The 7,821-nt window shown below is 36.9% G+C and overlaps 1 protein-coding gene across 19 annotated transcripts in view; it reads right to left on the bottom strand.

Annotated features, from left to right (window-relative positions):
- Positions 1–7,821, bottom strand: part of Pcdh15 (protocadherin related 15) — a 1,206,525-nt gene that overhangs the window by 679,506 nt on the left and 519,198 nt on the right. The window contains exon 1 of one of the 19 annotated variants that reach the window (XM_031346901.1): positions 2,781–2,899. The exons of the other annotated variants lie outside the window; for them this stretch is intronic. The gene's annotated coding sequence lies outside the window, so the exon portion shown is untranslated. Of the gene's footprint in view, positions 1–2,780; positions 2,900–7,821 lie in introns of those variants that run through there. 19 annotated transcript variants of the gene reach the window in all.

The following is a 7,821-nucleotide window of genomic DNA, read 5'->3' as shown; positions in this document are numbered from 1 at the left end:
AAAAAAAACAACATAATTTTCTCTCATGACTATGATCCTGCATGGCACTTGGAGAAATGCCTGACAGATTTGCAGAGAATGCCCAATTCCTCCTGCACATCTTCTACTTAAGGAGGTTTAAGTTACTCAGAAATTTGGCTCCATTCCATTACAGTCCTTTATGCAGGAGAATGAGCATGGAAAACAGAAACTTGGTCTGCGCACAGACCCAGCACGCAGAGACAATTCTCCAGCCGTTTTACCAGAAGACGAGGGGATCTTAACTTCCCGTGCTTTCAAGGAACTTTGGATTGAGTTTTTCCAGAGCTGACTGTTTGAACTGTGTCCTCAGTAACTTCTATCCCTTCTCGGAATGCTTGCTGCTGGTGGAGAAGTAGAACGAGGAGTTTGAAAGTGTAGTTCCTGGCAATTCGCAGTGTGACTTCCAGTGGTCAATAGAATGCACTGAACTGAAATCATACACTGCTTGGTCAAATTCCCTTAAAATCCACCCGCACCCCATTCTTTCCTAAGTGTCCATATATTGTCCATACTAGATATCAACATACGTTCATGATATAGGTTTATATATATTTCTACCCAAGCATTAATTTTCCTGAAATTCCAAGAATCAAATTCTCTTTCTCCTGAACTACTAAACTAAAGCCCATACTTCCTCAGATATTTACAGTTTGAGTCCACTGAGCTCTGATGCTGTGCCGAAGAGCCCTAATTGGGTTGCACATTTGATATGTCACCCCTGATTTAGCCTTACCTAAAACAGCTCATACATAGAAAATACTCTGTGGAAAAGTGAAAGCTTGTGATTTTAGTTGACATAAGGTGAAGATAGGTAACATCGACCCCATCTATGCTCAGACATAGGCTCGTGTTTCCATTATAGCTAAACCTGAAGAAATTCGAACATCTCTGATTGAAGAACTCAAAATAAGATGCTCATCAAGCTGACGGGATTGCCAGGCTCAGTTGTAGCATCAACAAAATGAACGGCATGCTTTGCATACATTCAAGAGATCATGAGAACATGGTACCCAGAATCAACGAAGCAGGGCTCATAGGGATTCACAGAAACTGAAGCTGCAGTCATGGACCATGCCTGGGTCTGTGCTGGGTCCTCTGCATACATGCGGTACATGTTTAGCTTGGGGGTTTTTGCGGGATTCCTAACACCGGGAGTGGGTGTATCTCTGACTCATTTATCTGCTCTTTGAATCCCTTTCCTCCTACTGGGTTGCCTAGCGCAGCCTTGATAGGAGGATTTGTTCCTAGTTTTCTTGAAACTTGTTATGTTGTGTTTGGTTGATAATGCCTGGGAGGTCTGCCCTTTTCTGAAGGGAAACAGGGAACAGTGGATCTGGGGGAAAGAGGAGAGAGGGGAAGAATTGAAGAGCAGAGGGAGGGAAGGCTATGGTTGGGATGTATTGTATGAGAGAATAATAAATCAAAAGAAAAATTAAAACACAAGTTAGAACCCAGATACATGATAACCTTACTCACTGCGGGTTTCTCCTTTTCTATCTTCTTATGTCCTTGACAATGGAAGCATTTTCCATGTTCTTTCCTTCAGCGTATTAATACCTCAAGTCATCTAAGTAAGGAGGCCCTTAATGTGAAATGGGTATTCAAATTCAAGAGTGTGCATGAACACACCAGATACCAGTTTATCATGATGGGTTAAATTATCAGAGTAAACCATCGCATTCTAGACTGACAACATTTTCCAAGATCTATGTTTCTTCTTCAATTTTTTTTTTATTAGAAACAAGCATTGCTATTTCTTGACCAAGGAGGTTTAATGCTGGTGGTCATTTCAGAGTTATGTGGGACTACTGATTTGACAAAAAAATATATATATATCTAAAAGAAAAAAATAGAAGTTAACAGTAACCACTTTGCCAAAAACTTGACTCTCAATGAAATCTTCATTTCACCTTTCCAAAAAGAAGTGTTTTCAGATGGCAGCTGTCAGAATAAATACCAGTTTTAGATCCACAGCTGACTGGATGGAAGAGGGAGGTGTCCCAGCAAACAGAAGCATTCATTACACAGCTTTGGAGGACCGATGCATACATTTGGACAGATAACTATTCATCACCCTGGAACACTTCACTGCCTGAGGTTCTTGGACATAAGAGATCACATGAAACAAAAGCCAAACTTAAAGCAAGGCAGATGGCTAATTCTCCAAGAAACAGATTTAAGAGCACAAATTTGTATTAAGCTGGACAAGGTTTGTGGCCAAGATGTTCAATTGCCATTGTGGTTTATTATTTGTTATCTCATCTATAAAACTCGAGTGTTTATCATGGTATAAAGATTAAACAGAAATCATGCCTGTAAATATTTAACACAGTGAAACCTCCCTGTCATAATTCACATTTGCGCTAATATTATCACATATGCTAATACTGTAAAAAAGGAATGAACTAAGTAGAAATGGGAACAACAGTGCCAGCTTGATCTATTTAGAAGAAAAATGTGAGCGTGGGTAGCAAACATCAAAATGCACTTGCAAAAATGCCAGGTAATAACAATAAGGCATGCATTTAATATAGCCATGTTGAGAAAGGCGTGGAGATAAAGTATTTTTTTTTAAAATTGGAGTTCCAAGAAATCTGTGAAATTTAGAAGATCTAGGCATTTCCTATTCTTATCTCTCACATAAAACCAACTGTGTTTGAATATGCTTGGCTCAAGGAGTAACACTAATAGGAGGTGTGACCTTGTTGGAGGAAGTATGTCACTATGGGGATGGGCTTTGAGGCCCTACTCCTAGGTACCTTAAGATAATCTTCTTTTGTTTGCCTTCTGATCCTGATTTGGAACTCTCAGCTTCTCCAGCATCATGTCTGCCTCAATGCTGCCATGCCTCCTGCCTTGATGATAATGGACTGAATTTCTGAACATGGAAGCCAGCCTCAATTAAATGTTGTCCTTCATAAGAGTTGCTTTGGTCATGGTGTCTCTTCACAGCAACTGAAACAATAAGACACCAACCAATAATAATCCTTGCTAAGTATTCTAAATTTGGCCCCTGATTTCTGTTTCAAATTTTATCTTAACAAAGCTATTGCTAAAATTCTATTTCATTTCATTTTTGCTTCTAGAGCCATGGCAAAACTTTTAAGTCCTGTAAGATGAGGAATGTAGTTTTGAGTTATCTTTTTCATCATATCCCTTCATTTGACAATCTCCCGCTGCATGCAGTGCAGCAGAGATGTTTGCTGATGTTCTTGTAATTATACAGAGACAGTCTCATATTTCACTTATTTGTAGTTATTGCCTAAGAAATGGAGTATAACAGATTGCAATCACTGATTTTCAAATAAACAATAAAATAATCCATGTGAAATTGTAGAAATAAGATCTTTTATTTTATGATTTAAACATTTATACTCTCTGTGTGCTTGTCTGTCTGTCTCTGTTTGTGTCTCTCTGTGTATGTGCATGAGTATGTTTTTGTGTCTGCTGTGTGTATATACACAAGTGTGTATGTGGAGGCCAGAGGTCAGTGTTGAATGTCTTGTATCTCTGTCTTTTTCCCTTTCCTCGGGGCATCATTCTTTCTATTGAGTAGGGATAGACTATTTTTGACTGTCTTGAATATATTAATAATAGAACATTACGGTAGTGTTTGTATACAAAGGTAGGATGTGAACATAATCAATATTGTATTGACTATATTGAGCTCTTTTTTTAATGGAGGATTTGGAGGGATACATTATATTGTGGTTGGTGACGAAATATGCCAAGTATGACATATGCTTCTGTACCCCATTGCTGACAGTCATTTGGAGTTTTAGGGTCCTGAAGTGGTTAGGAGTGAGTGTACTGGTATTGTGGTACACTTATGATGACTATCTACCTCAGAAGGAAAAAAAATTCCAGATTATACTATGGTGACCAACTTACATTTACCAAATAACACCAAAGAGTTTTCAAAAGTGGTTCTACACATTAATAATACAAGGAGCCTGAAAATCCCAGAGGACGCCCACACTTCCAAGTACCTCGGGTTGCTTATCTTTCATTTTGGCCATCTCGTGGGAGTATAATGGTTCTTACTTCTAGCTTCAAATTGCATTTTTCCAAAATTGAATGCCTTTTGTAAGTTCATTGCCCACTGGAATAGCTTATTTGGGAATTCTAGGGCATACGTTTTCACTTTGCTCCAGGGATGGCCTTCCATGTTTGATTGCATGTTTTGTGTGGGATGAGCCCTCTGAATTGCTATTTTGCTCTTTTCATTATGTGTTTTGATGACTATTTAAAATTTCATATACAACAATTATGTCTCTCTCTCTTTTTTTGTACTGTGGCCAATGCTGTTTATAATTTACATTCACAGTTCATTGTTATTCAAATGTATGAGGGTATTGTATTATATCTTTCAGAAATCTTACTGAGTCAAAATGTTACTTGAACTTTCTTTTCTTCCTTTTTTTTTGTACATAAGTGCTTTCCCTGCAGATATGAACCATCATATGTCAAGTTCCAAGGTACAAGGAAGAAAACAGTTTATTTGAGGAGATGAAACAGAATTTGAAACGGGAAAGAATAATGTTGGAGAAATAACACATTGAGTCATGCAGTCAGAATTTATGCTAAGAGAAAGCAAAAACCTTATCCATTTAAAGGTTTACACTGACCTATTCAAGTTTAAGTTTTATAGCATAAATTGGCATAGGAAATAAAATAACAATTGGGAGCCCTCTTAGAAAGACAGGTAAATGTTTAGACAGACTATTGGGGGACCACAAATAAAAAAAAAAAACAAGGTGTGAGAATCATTTAAACCTTGATTAAAGGCTTTTCCTGCCCTCCAGACTTTGTCTGGTCTTTCAACAAAACTTCTCCTTTTAGTTATTTAAAAACCATTGTAGGAAACTTTAAGATGTTTCTTCCAGCTCTTCAAAGGTTAATAAATGGAAAACTTGAACACAGGAGGGAAACTACATCCTAGAAAAAGCAAAAAAGTAATTTTCCAATAAAATTAAAAGAAGATAGCCACATGAACAGAATTCCAACTTTAACAACAAAAATAACAGGAACCAACAATTACTTGTCCTTAATATCTATTATTATCAATGGACTTAATTCTCCAATAAAAAGACATAGACTATCAGACTGGACCCAACATTTTGTTGCATACAGGAAACCCACCTCAGTGACAAAGACAGACACTACCTCAGATTAAAAGGATGGAAAACAATTTTCCAAGCCAATGATCCCAAGAAAAATACTGGAGTAGCCATTCTAATATCGAATAAAATCAACTTTCACTCTAAAGTGATCAAAAAAGATAAGGAGGGACACTTCATGTTCATCAAATGTATGATCTACCAAGAGTAACTTTCAATTCTGAACCTCTTTGCTCCAAATGCAAGGGCATCTACATTCATAAAAGAAACTTTACTAAAGCTCAAAGCACACATTGTACCTCAATAATAGTGGGAGATTTCAACACCCCACTCTTTGCAATGGACAGATCATAGAAACAGAAACTAAATAAAGACATAGTGAGACTAATGGGAGTTATGAAACAGATGGATTTAACAGATATTTTTTATTATTAACAGAACTCTTTATCCTAAAACAAAAAGCTATACCTTCTTATCAGCACCTTATGGTACCTTCTCCAAAATTGACCATATAATTGGTCACAGATCAGGCCTCAACAGATACAAGAAGATTGAAATAATCCCTTGCATCCTATCAGATCACCATTATCTAAGGCTGCTCCTCAATAATAATATAAACAATAGAATGCCCACATAGACATGGAACCTTAACAACACTCTACTCAATGATAACTTGGTCAAGGAAGAAATAAGAAAGAAATTAAAGACTTTCTAGAGTTTAATGAAAATGAATCCCCAACATACCCAAATTTATGGGACACAATGAATGCAGTCCTAAGAGGAAAACTAATAGCTTTAAGTGCCTCCAGAAAGAAACTGGAAAGAGCATACACCAGCAATTTGACAGCACATCTGAAAGCTTTAGAACAAAAAGAAGCAAATTCACCCAAGAGGAGTCAAAGACAGGAAATAATCAATCTCAGGGCTGAAATCAACAAAATAGAAACAAAAAGAACTATACAAAGAATCAACCAAACCAGGAACTGGTTCTTTGAGAAGATCAACAAGATAGATAAACCCTTAGCCTGACTAACTAGAGGGCACAGAGATATTATCCTAATTAACAAGATCAGAAATAAGAAGGGAGACATAACAGCAGACACTGAGGAAATCCAAAAAATCCTGAGAGTCTACTACAAAAGCTTATACTCAACAAAACTGGAAAACCTGGATGAAATGGACAATTTTCTAGACAGATACCAGGTACCAAAGTTAAATCAAGATCAGATCAATGATCTAAACAGTCCCATATCTGCTAATGAAATATAAACAGTCATTAGTAGTCTCCCAACCAAAAATGCCCAAGACCAGATGGGTTTGGTGCAGAGCTTTATCAGACCTTCAAAGAAGGCCTAATACCAATACTCCTCAAACTATTCCACAAAGTAGAAACGGAAGGTACTTTACCCAATTCATTCTATGAAGTCACAATTACTCTTATACTTAAACCACACAAAGACCTAACAAAGAAAGAAAACTTCAGACCAATTTCCCTTATGAATGTCAATGCAAAAATACTCAATAAAATTCTTGCAAACTGAATCCAAGAACACATCAAAACGATCATCCATCATGATCAAATAGGCTTCATCCCAGGGATGCAGGGATGGTTTAAAATCAGAAATCCATCAATGCAATTCACTATATAAACAAACTCAAAGAAAAAAAAAAACAACATATGATCATCTCATTAGATGCTGAGAAAGCATTTGACAAAATCCAATATCCCTTCATGATAAAAGTGTTGGAAAGATCAGGAATTCAAGGCCCATACTTAAACATAGTAAATAGTAAAAGCAATATACAGCAAACCAGTAGCCAACATCAAACTAAATGGAGAGAAACTTGAAGCAATCCCACTAAAATCAGAGACTAGACAAGGCTGCCCACTCTCTCCCTACCTATTCAATATTGTACTTGAAGTCCTAGCCAGAGCAATTAGACAACAAAAGAAGATCAAAGGGATACAAATTGGAAAGGAAGAAGTCAAATTATCAGTATTTGCTGATGATATGATAGTATTCTTAAGTGACCCCAAAAATTCCATCAGAGAGCTCCTAAACCTGATAAACAACTTCAGCAAAGTAGATGGATATAAAATTAACTCAAGCAAATCAGTGGCCTTCTTCTACACAAAGGATAAACAGGATGACAAAGAAATTAGGGAAACAACACCCTTCACAATAGTCACAAATAGTATAAAATACCTTGGTGTGACTCTAACTAAGCAAGTAAAAGATCTGTTTGACAAAAACTTCAAGTCTCTGAAGAAGGAAATTGAAGAAGATCTCAGAAGATGGAAAGATCTCCCATGCTCATGGATTGGCAGGATTAATACAGTAAAAATGGCCTTCTTGCTGAGAGCAAAACTACAGATTCAATGCAATCCCCATCAAAATTCCATCTCAATTCTTCTCAGACTTAGAAAGAGTAACTTGCAAATTCATCTGGAATTAACAAAATCCCAGGATATCCAAAACTATTCTCAACAATAAAGGAACCTCTGGTGAAAACACCATCATAGACCTTAAGCTGTACTGCAAAGCAATTGTGATAAAAACTGCATGGTACAGTGACAGGCAGGTAGATCAATGGAATAGAATTGAAGACGTAGAAATGAACCCACAAACCTATGGCCACTTGATATTTGACAAAGGAGCTAAAACCATCCAGTGGAAAA

The sequence above is a fragment of the Mastomys coucha genome, unplaced genomic scaffold, assembly GCF_008632895.1.
Source record: "Mastomys coucha isolate ucsf_1 unplaced genomic scaffold, UCSF_Mcou_1 pScaffold3, whole genome shotgun sequence".
Classification (NCBI taxonomy): domain Eukaryota; kingdom Metazoa; phylum Chordata; class Mammalia; order Rodentia; family Muridae; genus Mastomys; species Mastomys coucha.
Note: the sequence above shows the minus strand (reverse complement) of the source record. Positions and strands in the feature narration are given on the sequence as shown.